A 12,085-nucleotide genomic window follows, 5' to 3' on the forward strand; every position below is an offset into this window, starting at 1 on the left:
ATGAACACTAACCTGTTGATGCTACGTACTGATGTGCTTGATGCTAGTACTGTAGAGCAATGAGTCGCATGTCAACACAAGCACCGAAGTCAACATTACCTACAGAAATGCCAACTCTGGAGGTGATCTGTTCAACAGTCATTTGGCGATCCCCCAAAACAATTCTCTCCACTTTCTCGATCATGTCGTCAGACTGGCTTATGCGAGCCCGAGGTTGTTTCAGTTTGTTGTCACACGATGTTCTGCCTTCATTAAACTGTCGCACCCACGAACGCACTTTCGACACATCCATAACTCCATCACCACATGTCTCCTTCAACTGTCGATGAATTGCAATTGGTTTCACACCACCCAAATTCAGAAAACGAATGATTGCATGCTGTTCAAGTAAGGAAAACGTCGCCATTTTAAGTATTTAAAACAGTTCTCATTCTCGCCGCTGGTGGTAAAATTCCATCTGCCGTACGGTGCTGCCATCTCTGGGACGTATTGACAATGAACGCGGCCTCATTTTAAAACAATGCGCATGTTTCTATCTCTTTCCAGTCCCGAGAAAAAAAATCGGAGGCCTTAGAACTTGAATGCACCTCGTACATACTGACGAAACTAAAATGATCTCTAACATGGAAATTAAGCGTTTCTTGACACATGTCCACATAACATCTTTTCTTTATTTGTGTGTGAGGAATGTTTCCTGAAAGTTTGGCCGTACCTTTTTGTATCACCCTGTATATACTTCTTGCTATACTTCTTTCAGTAAGGCCAATAGGTTCCTGTACAGTTCGCCTGTGACGAACAATGGCAGACGTCATCAGTGATAAATACCCCCCCCCCCTCCCCCACCTGAGCATATCTACGTCTATACAGATATTCCGCTAGCCATCATATGGTGCATGGCGGAGGGTACCTGGTTCCACTAATAGTTATTTCCTTTCCTGTTCCACTCGCAAATACAGCGAGGGAAAAGCAGCTGCCTATGTGTCTCCGTATCAGTTCTTATTTCTCACATCTTATCTTCGTAGCCCTTACGCGAAATGTATGTTGGCGGCAGTACAATCGTACCGCAATCAGGTTCAAATGTCGGTTCTCTAAATGTTCTCAATAGTGAGGCTCGAAACGAATGTTGCCACCCCTCCAGCGATTCCAACTCGAGTTTCTGAAGAATCTCGTTATACAGCACTTGTGTGTTGTTCGAAACCACCGGTAACAAACCTAGCAGCCCGCCTCTGAACTGCTTCATGTCTCCCTTTAATGTTACCTGGTGCGGATCCCAAGCACTCGAGCACTACTCAGAATACGTCTCACTAGCGACCCATATTCAGTCTCCTTTGCAGAAGAACCATACTTTCCTAAAATTCTCCCAATAAACTGGAGTGGGCCATTCGCCTTTCCTACCACAATCCTCACTGCTCGTCCCATTGCATATCGCGTTATGCTGTTACGTACAGATACTTAAACAACACGACTTTGACGTAATAATGCTGTATCTGAACATTATGGGTTTGTTTTTCCTACTAATCCGCATTAATGTTAATTTTTCTACATTTAGAGCTGTCAGCCATTCATCAAACGAACTAGATATTTTGTTTAAGCCATATTGTATCATCCTACAGCCAGTCAACTTCGACACCTTTCCAAACACTACAGCATCACACGAAACAAGCACAGATTGGTGCCCACCCCGTCCGCCAGTTCATTTATGAATAAAGAAAATAACAGCATTCGTCTCATACTTCCCTGAGGCACTCCTGACGATACCCTAGTCTCGATGAACACTAACCGCAGAGGACAACATACAGGGTTCTATTACTTCAGAAGTCTTCGATCCACTCACACATCTGGGAACCTATTCCATATGCTCGTACTTTTGTTACCAGTCTGCAGTGCGGCATATGTCGAATGTTTCTCGGAAATTAGAAATATGGAATCTGCCTGTTGAACTTCACCCATAGCTCACAGTATATAATGGGAGGAAACGGCAAGCAGGGTTTCACAAGAGCCATGCTTTCTAAAAATCAGGCTGATTCACGGACAAAAGCTTTTCAATTTCTAGGAAATTTATTATATTCGAATTCAGAATATGTTCTAGAACTCTGCAGCAAAACCGATGTTAAGGATATTGGTCTGTAATTTTACGGAATATCTCCACCACTTACTGGAATCATTCCCTACTGGTATGTGGGACGCATCGCCTCACGTAGTGTTCGACGCAGTCATACCCTGCCAGAGGTTTATAGAACGCACACAAAAAACTCGGCCACTACCTGCGCAGAAGGCGTTGTAATGGTGGGGTGTCCGCTGTGAAAAGGTCACCGCGGGATAGGGGTGGTGCTGTCAAACAGCTGAAGTTTATGCACAAGCAGAACTTCTGGGCTACAGCTTATGAGTCTGAAAATACACCTATTATCACATTATGCCAGTACGACATGTAATTCTACAAGTCTCAGTCCCTGGCTAGAGTACCAAATACGAAAATCAGGGCACAAACAATTGAGACTTTCACTTCTAACAAACAACCTGCACAGCTCAGCAGGTGACAGCAAACTCAGGCGACCAGCCCTTCGGGGAAAAGGGGTACACTCGACCAGTGCTAAGAATAAGAAAGCGTTTCCATCCGAGCCCTATCAATGTGTTAAACAGCACAAGCGAATTTTTTCTGTTGAGATCTTATGCCCAGTTACGTGCAGTGAGCATAAAAATTACACACAATGGAAGGTATCTTCGGTATCCCATAACAATGAGATGGTTCTGGGTGTGTCGTTGGTCATAATATGTTATTGTTATCCAACTGCACGAGGTGGCACAGCGATTTGGGCATGACACACTAACTCACGAAGAGCTAAGTTTAATTACCCATCCGGCTATGCTGATTCATATAGTTTCTCAAAAGAGATTACGTAGAATGCGGAAGTGGTTCTTTTTAAAAAGCACGCCTCAATTTTGTCGTATCCGAATTAGAGCTCAGCCTTGAATGAGCTCGCCTTGACAGAACGTTACAAATCAATCTTCTTTCCATATTTTTATCCATCTAATGGATGAATGATGTGTTGCACTGTGGTTCGTTCAGGGAAGGAGGGAGTCTTTCAATGACCATCTCAATTCCTTCAACCAACATATCTTACCTAAATACGTACTGAATGCAGAAAGTTTATAACAACTGCTAAGAAGAGTAATAACACCGCTAGTGTTCTTCAGAAGGATGTGTATTGTTTCTCTGAACATCAAGAAAGGACGGACGGAAGACTGAGATTCAATGTTTTGTTCTAGATGAGCGCATTGGAAATTAGACATTGCCTCGGATTTGGTGAGAAATTCGGCTGTGTCCTTTTCTAAGGATCGTACGTACCTGGGCATCTGCCGCAATCGATTTGGGGCGAACTAAAGAAAACCTAAATCTGGATAACGGTCGGGGGTTTGAACTACGCAAAAATCATCAAATGAAAGCGTCAGTTTCACGCATTTAACAATTTACATTGTACACTTATTTACATAGTTTGATCACTTTCACTATTGCTCGGCCTATGCTCAGCTGTCAGGTTACAGTTCCCATGCCTAGGGTTCAGCCCAAGATCAGGCACGTTTTTTATTTATTTTTTCCCTAGCGATTGATAAAAAATTATAATTTGCACTATGGTCCACAGCGGATTCCACTAAAGCAAACTGGATGGATCCCTTTTCGTATTAAAGAAACTGGCCATGTCTAGGAAAATATAGTTTGAGGATCAACTTATTTATGGGTCTTGTTGCTACTGAAATACGGTCTTTACTGGAGTCCTTTTGTCACTGGGTTTCTGGAAAATACTAATTCATTTCCCGATCGCGACCATTTCTTGCACATCGCCAAACATGTTGACTGTTACACGTAGCTGGAACGCTTATTTCTGGGAGCAATACCCTCCGCTGCGGCCCGCGTCAAGAAATGCTTACTTTGTCTACTAGAAACAATTTCTTTATAATATGCAGTCACTGCAACGTTTCTCGATTGTCACACATTAAAATTCTGATGGATAATTGTACTCGAATTTAGTGGCGAGCCAATGTGAATAATTGCACATGCCATTAAAATGACAATGCGAAATGCGTTTGCCCGGAACCGTAGGAACGAAATTTAGCGGTGATATCATACAATAAAATCGCAGCGTCGGCCGCGACTGGGCGGATGAGAGTATTTTAGTCTAACAAGGCCAGGGAATAATGACGGGCATCAGAATTTACTCAGCAGCTAGTTCTCAGCACCTCATCAAAACGTAAACAATGAAGATCTGTATTGAAATCCGCTTTCTTCCTAGAGACTTACATAGTGTGCTCGTATTGTGCGTTAGCTGAATTATCTTTGAAGAAAAGGGCGCTCGTGTGCGATAAGCCCGTCTGTCGTAGGAAGGACGCAACGATAATGAACTCATAATTTCACTGACTTGTTCGATAGCTGAGGTCCTTAGGGCACGGAACGCTGCGCTGAGGGACAGTAATGTGCAAATCGGAAACAGAACTCACGCCAAACGCTGGTGTAGTCGCTGTTTTTGTGAAACTCACGTTTCGTTTGGCAGAACGGCAATACCCTCCTGTGAATTCAACTTCTAAATTAATTTCTTGCTGTCGTCAAACATTACCATTAATAGACAAAAATATTTCATTTAAACATCCTTATCTGACACTTCTCTCTGTGGGTTGCTATTATTGCGTTTAAAATGAAAGGCATCTCCGAAAGCCGATATCAAATAACGAAAGCACGACTTGTGTAAATCGACTGTTCTCGAGTCCTGAAACATCGGACAAAAGAATTTGAATCGGCTAGAGAAGGCAACATATCTATTGTTATTTATCTTAATCGTCATTCACTAGGTATCACTCCAGTGCAGACAAGGTACCCGATGGAAGACATTTTCCAGCAGCACCCCGTTTGCTTGCAGTATCTGCTCTCAATCAATCAAATCTGAAAAATGAAATAATGTTTTTAATTCTATCGAGAGAGAGAAATGGGAAAGGAGGCGGGCTCAAAAATTCCAAAGCAGGTAGAACAAAATATAGAAACAAAAACAAATAAATTAACAAGTGCCCAAGACAGAACAAATAAATTCAAGAACGCAAGAGGGAAGATAAAAGTGCACAGAACGAAAAAAAAAACTTAACACTTAATTGTATGGTCAAAAAGGGGTGAAATGTAAAAGGCTTAATTACGCGGGGATAAAATAATTCCCTCATAAAGGCCTCTTACAGCATCTTTCAGTCTACTAACGACTCTTTGCTGCAGCACTGAATTAAAACACGAATTGTGAATCCTGGGCAATGCACTTCATGCGAATGAGATTTACAGCGAGTCGATTGACGAGCGTCATCAAAGATTTGAAAAAGTCTATAGATCAGAAATGATGATCTCTAGTGTAGTGAAAAGTTACATAACAACCACCAACATTCTATTTAATTTCCACGAAAGGAGAGAGAGAGAGAGAGAGAGAGAGAGAGAGAGAGCGAGAGAATCGTATTTAATGTAAGAAAGGGGGCGGGGCGGTCTGTACCAAATAATACGGCCCGCCTTATGATCGCAAACGACAGACACTGAGAAACCAATGTTTTGCTCCGAAAGAGTTTCTTGTGCAGCACTACACTAACAAATAGTGTACAAAAATAAGCTGCAAATTATGTACGTGCCCAAAGCGGTATAAGGCATCTGCGATAAATTTTTATTATTCAAAGACTTACAGTTTAATAAACGAACTATGCCTATGGCTTTGAAACCATCTATGGAACAAAGGTACGAGATTGCGTTCACGACAAATTCACTGTTGACATGTATACATATTCTGCTACTTACATTTAGCATATTTAGTCTTTAAAACCTACTGAAAAATCTCACAGCAAATTCATCATGAATCGAATAATTAAAACGACACAACAATTTCAACAGCATAACAGTTGCCTCTGTGATTGTTTCAGGTGCAGCCTTTCGGTAAGTTTTATCAATAACTCTCATCAGTAGCTAATCATTGAATAGCTTGCATATTAATAAAGAAGTGCATTAAATCCGATCAGACAAAATATAGGGAAATAAACAAACGCTCATTAGAAGCTATATACGTATGTAAATTCAGATAAATAATTTCCACGACAAAAACCAAAAATGCTCGAGATAATTTTAATGTTTCGTGGAAACAGGAACACCTCTGTGTAAGGGCCCGGACATTAATTTCTTTCTAAAGGAGCCTTATCAAACACGTGTCAATAGTAATGTAGAACTAAAAGTTTTGATCAATCCAAATGGACAAATATTATTTGTAATAAATATCTAATACTAATGTTCGTTCAGTAATTTGTGCATAAGTACACTGATACGCTGCACGTCGTTTCAAAATCTTCTAGCTGTCAAATAAAACACAGTCTCTACCACACACACACACACACACACACACACACACACACACACACGATAAGAATCCAACTGTCAACATAATCACGTGCGACTGCTTCTGACGCTTGAATGACGGCGACATAATATTCCAAAATATCTCTGGCTACGATAAAAAGTAAATAATGACATCACTCACTGTTTTGACCAAGGCTGCTAGATGTCTGTCCCATTTCTCAAGACATCTCCAGAATTTCGAATTCTTGTGAAGTTTCAGGTGAACCGATGACGATTATCAAATACTGTCCCACTTAACAAGTGCAAACATCTGGCTAATTAACGGAACAACTGCCACTGTTTCAGACTACTGTAAAATGGCAAAGGTTCTTCACCTTGCACTTGTTCACGAATTACAAACTCGTTACAGGTATTGCCATCTATGATGGAGTCGTTACACTTGACTCCTTAAAGGTTGGTAGGATTGGATAAAGGATGTAATTACTATAAAGGGTTGGTATCACTATGCAATGCAAAGAATTTATGGCAAAGATGTGTCACTGGATCAATGTTGATATCTGAAGTGACTATGTTTACGTATGTTATGAGTCTGGCACGTGTGTTGTGTTGTTAAAGTGTGTAGCGAAATATAGCTGCCAAAGTATTTTAATGAACAACGTCAAAGTTATAAATATGTTGATTTGTAGAAAACCGTATTCTTACACTTCATAGCCTGTGTCGGCTGTGAGTGATTGGAAAACTAACAGCAAACGCATGCATTATTGCTTAATTTGCAAAATTTTTCTCGTTTTCATAGTAAAGTCAAAGAGATGTTAGTATTCGATTTACGAACTACGTGGCCAGAGAGCAGGGCGCACCTTCAGGAGTGACGTTATTTTTCCATGTGTACGACAAACAGGCACAAACTCTTCTCAGGAAAGGTGCGCGTACCGGTATTTAGTATCGTATACCCCTTCTTATAGTGTGTAACGCCCTCATAATTTTAGCGGCGTGAGCAGAAAGCGCCGAAAAATTAAAAAGAAAAAACGTGAATTATGTGGAATAATTTATTCTCCTGCAGTCACAAATGACTGCAGCACTATAAATTCTTCCACATAATCTTATAATACGGTCACAGACCTCAAACAACATCAATATAACATGGATAAATTAAAATAAAAAACCCTGAAGTTAATTTACAAGTATGCTGTAATTCATATAAAGATAAAAATTAGAGTATAGTGAATGTTCTTATCAAGTTTAAATCAGAGGAATAATCTGACAATACAAAATTTATTATCAGCTGCAGCCTTCTTTTCTTTAAAGTGATTTTAGCCCAGCCGTTTCTGAAATGGTCTGAAGTAGTTGTCATTCAACGCAACCGACGTTGTACGTTTCAGACAAAACCAATTCGGCTGATGCTCATTTCTTTTCTTCACGATAAATATTCTCGTTTATCAGAAATCGTGTAAGTTCTTGTCTCCTTTAAATATTGTAGATGAACCATATTTGTGCCTTGTGCAAGAGTAATTATTATCACTTGCTTCGTTAGCATGCCTTTAATCTTGGTGTATCATTTTATTAACTATTCAAAACACACTTTTCTTAATAAATTGCGATGTATTACAACTCATTTTCAAAAGAAAATATGTTTTGTAGCCTGTAGCAGTTCCAGTACAATACAGCATTAGTGTAGTATATTACTCTTGGTGTTTTGTGCATCAAAGGTCATTTTATTGTTTTTATAAAGATTGTTAGATTGTTATAAACCTCCAGATATCCAACAACCAAATTTATATGACTTTTGGTTAGCTGACTTCTTTTTTTTTTCCTTTTTATGCATCTACTCATTAAAGTTGTGTTTATAAGCAGCCAGATTGTGTAATTGAAGCTAGTTAGAGGTATTTTTTTTTTTTTTTTTTTTTATCTGAATTACTGCCAGTGCTCACGGAATTGCCACAAAGAGTTCAGACATACAAAAGAACAGGAGGGAGATTGAGAAGAAATAACTGGCATCTGTCTCCTGCACTGTTTTAAATAATAATTAAGTTCAGATATAAGACTGCAGAGAAGGGTATCTATGGTTACACAGTTAGGTCTCGGACCCTTTAAAATAAAACTTTTATTCACAGTTAGTGGCAATAAAACACATATCAGACCACTTTCTTCTACATTTCAGTGATTTTGTTGCATCATTTAAGCTGAATGCTGTGATGTCATCTTTAAGAAAGATTTAAATAAATCCCTTTACCAGTCCAGCTAGACTGGAGTCAAATTACCTCACTACCAAGTGAATGTCCATCAGTGAGTCTCGTTACAGCAAGAAGCAGTGATTTCTAAAGTGCAAATTGTGTGATATACTGATGATGTTTGCTGTATAGTGTCATAAAAACTGCAAATCAATGCAGGAATGCTTATTATGTTTCTTTAAACCATTCAGCATAACAGTGTCAGACATGTTAGACACATTACAGTAATAATACATACATATACAGGGTGAATATTAATAAACCCGACAAACCACTGGGACGTATTCCTGACTGAAAATGGAGGAAGTGCATTGTTGCTGTGGCAGATGGTGCTGATGAATGACAATTCCTCTGAGAATGTACCATGTGTGTTGCACTTTGAACACCTGTTGTCACTTGAATGCAACGCAGCTCTGTACTGTGTTCTGGGATGATTAGTTGTCCACACTCTCTCTCTCTCTCTCTCTCTCTCTCTCTCTCTCTCTCTCTCTCTCTCTCTCCCTCTCCCTCTCCCTCTCTCTCTGTCTGTCTGTTCCCGGACAATTGTTATCAGACCTTTTTCCTCCATTTCTGTTCACGAATCCATCCCTGCAGTTTGTCGGTTTTATTCATGTTCACCCATGTGAGACTAGTACAAAGTACTAGTGTCGGTTTTATTCATGTTCACCCACGTGAGACTAGTACAAAGTACTAGTACAAAGTCAGGAAGTTGGTGAGAGTTGGGTAGGACTGACAATGAGTGTGAATGTGAAATAAAGGGTGGTTACAGATTGATTTTTAGTGCCATAATTTAAACAGAGTGAGGTGGCGCAGTGGCTAGCACACGGGACTCGCATTCGGGAGGATGACTGTTCAATCCCGCATCCAGCCATCCTGATTTAGATTTTCCTTGATTTCCTCAAATCGCTCCAGGCAAATGCCGGGATGGTTCCTTTGAAAGGGCACGGCCGACTTCCTTCCCCGTCTTTCCCTAATCTGATGAGACCGATGACCTCACTGTCTGGTCTCCTCCCCCAAACAACCCAAACCAACCCCCAACCCATAAATGAAAGCCCTTTGCCATATTTAACACACATTTCATTAAAATAAAAACTAACTGCAGGGTAAATTTAGAAAAGCGATAATATATAATGATGAGTACTTTGCTGCATAATATAGATATATATCACACATAAGTAGGAAAAATACAAGGGGGAGGGGACCCCAGTATGTAACTTTTACTGAGAGAAGTAAAGATGGAGAATTTATTCACACATAAGTGGAAGGTTAACTTTATTTCGCTATGTGTAATTTGCATGTCACTACTGAAGTGGGTGTGAGTAATTTACTACTGAAGTTTGATGAAATATTGGCTTCCCCTCACAGTGCGTTGTTAGGCCTTATTAGTTTTGTAAAAATTGTCGACATATTTGTAAGTGAGTCTTGTCAACTCAAGAAGAAGAAGAAGAAGGGGGGGGGGAGGAATAATTTTCTCACCCACTGTGTCTGAGTTGGATGATACTTGGCATTTATTATAGTAGTTCTCCCTAAAGAGATAAGTAAGTATACCAAATTTATCACTTGCCTTTCTATTTTCTGTCAGTTTAAAGTTTGGAACCAGTGTGATGGCATAAAATGAAACTTGCCAACATTCTGGAAATAAATTACAATTTTTTCATTCATTGTCCAACCTATGTGAAATTCAGTTGTTATATACTCTAAAATTACGGTTTGTGAAGAAAATTGTCTAATAATTGCATGTAAACCCAGTGAGACAGGAAAAAAAAGTGTACTTTCATTTTTGTGATATATTTTATATAAAAATTGGATCTATGTATCTGCAGCCTGTGAGTATTCTACCTTCACAGTCTGTATACCGTGTATCTGAAGAGAACATCATAATTACAGATATTATGTGAGGTAATGACCACCCTGTGGATTAAATGAGAAAGTCAAAGTCCTGCTAACATTGCTTTCACGAATCAAGAGTATGCCTTATGTTGACTGTTACTCCTCTCTAGAAGTTTTCTAACAGAGAAAGGGTCTTGCTGTAGGAAACATTCTTCTGTAATACAGGCAGGTTTAAACAATCAGCCAGGACCACGTATCATCAACTGTTGCTAGAAAGGAGATAATCCCAAAATCTTGTTCCTAAAATAATTTTTAAACTATTGGCTATCAAGTGGAAAAAGAAAATTAGTAGTGTTTTTGTACCTGTATGGTATATTTCCTGCTATATTGAAATATTTAGGTCTTTTTTCAGTTTCCTTAGAATCTGTTGCTGTTCAAAAATTAATAAAACATTTTCTTAGAATATTTCTGTTTTTCAATCTTAACCTTCTTAATAAGATTTTACTATTTAAAACTCGACAAACTAAAAGTTATATGGTCCCAGGAAATTATTCCAAATATGTGCAGTTCGCATGGATACAGCCATGTTTTCTGCCCTCCCCTTTCCTTGTTGTTGTGGAGGTATATGATGCATGTATCTCCAGCACTGGTTGTTTTTTTCTGGGTGTACTAGGATATTTGATTTTTGACTATTTTCCGGCATGTAATGTCCCACATATAAAATAAAAAGGCGTAGTTTTTAATTTTAAACAGTTCAGTCACCGATAGAAATAAGAAGAGATTATTGAGCACATTTCAGAATGTTATTGATGTCTGTGAAAGCCATCTGTAGTCATATTCAACTTGTACTATAGGGTAAACATTACAGCATATAAATATGAGTATTTCCTAGAGTATTCCTACTTAGCAAACACCACCTGATGAATGTTTGTTTACGGTAGAAAATCGAGGTATTAGTCTCATAATAATAGCTATGTTTTCAGTGTACTATCTTAATCTCCTATCTTCATTTTATTTGACTTTTTTTCTGTAAATATCCCAAGACCAGAATGCAGACCTGTAGAGGCCACTTCAAGAAATAGGGGGAATTTAGTATTACAGAAGGAAAAGGAATACAAAAGGAAGGAAAAAATACAATGCTAAAATAAGTCCTAAAGTAGGGCTCATAATTTAACATATTGTAACTTCACACACACACACACACACACACACACACACACACACACACACAGAGAGAGAGAGAGAGAGAGAGAGAGAGAGAGAGAGAGAGAGAGTGGGGGGCGCGCACACGCATGCTACCCATAATGGTGCAATTGCCATACTGTGCAATGTTTTTTTAAATATGTTGAGCAGAACACAGATGAAAAAGTTACTTCTTTTCAGAGAGAGAAACATATTCTTTTTATAACATATACAAGAAACTATTAGCACCAAGTTACAAAGAAGTACCAAATTCGGTTGCTGACTATCTCTGCATCACTGAATCTGTCTCAGCAGAGAAACAAAATACTTAAAAAGTTTCAGTGCATCAGGCACAGAGTATATTTAACAAAAAGGGCTTCTTAGCAATACCTAACTTAAAAAGAGGAAATAAGATGAGAAACTAAAATAACTGATTTAGTAATAAATAAAATCTGCAAGTTTCGCCAGCTATAAAAGATGGAGT

The 12,085-nt window shown here is 39.0% G+C and overlaps 1 protein-coding gene and 1 long non-coding RNA gene across 3 annotated transcripts in view; one reads left to right on the plus strand and one right to left on the minus strand.

The window, feature by feature from the left end:
- LOC126247792 (uncharacterized) overlaps positions 1–6,806 on the minus strand; it is a 28,286-nt gene extending 21,480 nt beyond the window's left edge. The window contains exon 1 of the long non-coding RNA XR_007545388.1: positions 6,543–6,806. This is a non-coding gene — a long non-coding RNA (uncharacterized LOC126247792). The remainder of the gene's footprint in view (positions 1–6,542) is intronic.
- A 100-nt stretch (positions 6,807–6,906) lies between these two features.
- The window catches only part of LOC126247803 (mannosyl-oligosaccharide glucosidase), a 70,918-nt gene continuing 65,739 nt past the window's right edge, over positions 6,907–12,085 (plus strand). The window contains exon 1 of one of the 2 annotated variants that reach the window (XM_049948511.1): positions 6,907–7,281. The gene's annotated coding sequence lies outside the window, so the exon portion shown is untranslated. Of the gene's footprint in view, positions 7,282–7,787; positions 7,809–12,085 lie in introns of those variants that run through there. The other variant, XM_049948513.1, reaches the window with a different exon arrangement.

The sequence above is a fragment of the Schistocerca nitens genome, chromosome 1 (assembly GCF_023898315.1).
Source record: "Schistocerca nitens isolate TAMUIC-IGC-003100 chromosome 1, iqSchNite1.1, whole genome shotgun sequence".
Lineage (NCBI taxonomy): Eukaryota > Metazoa > Arthropoda > Insecta > Orthoptera > Acrididae > Schistocerca > Schistocerca nitens.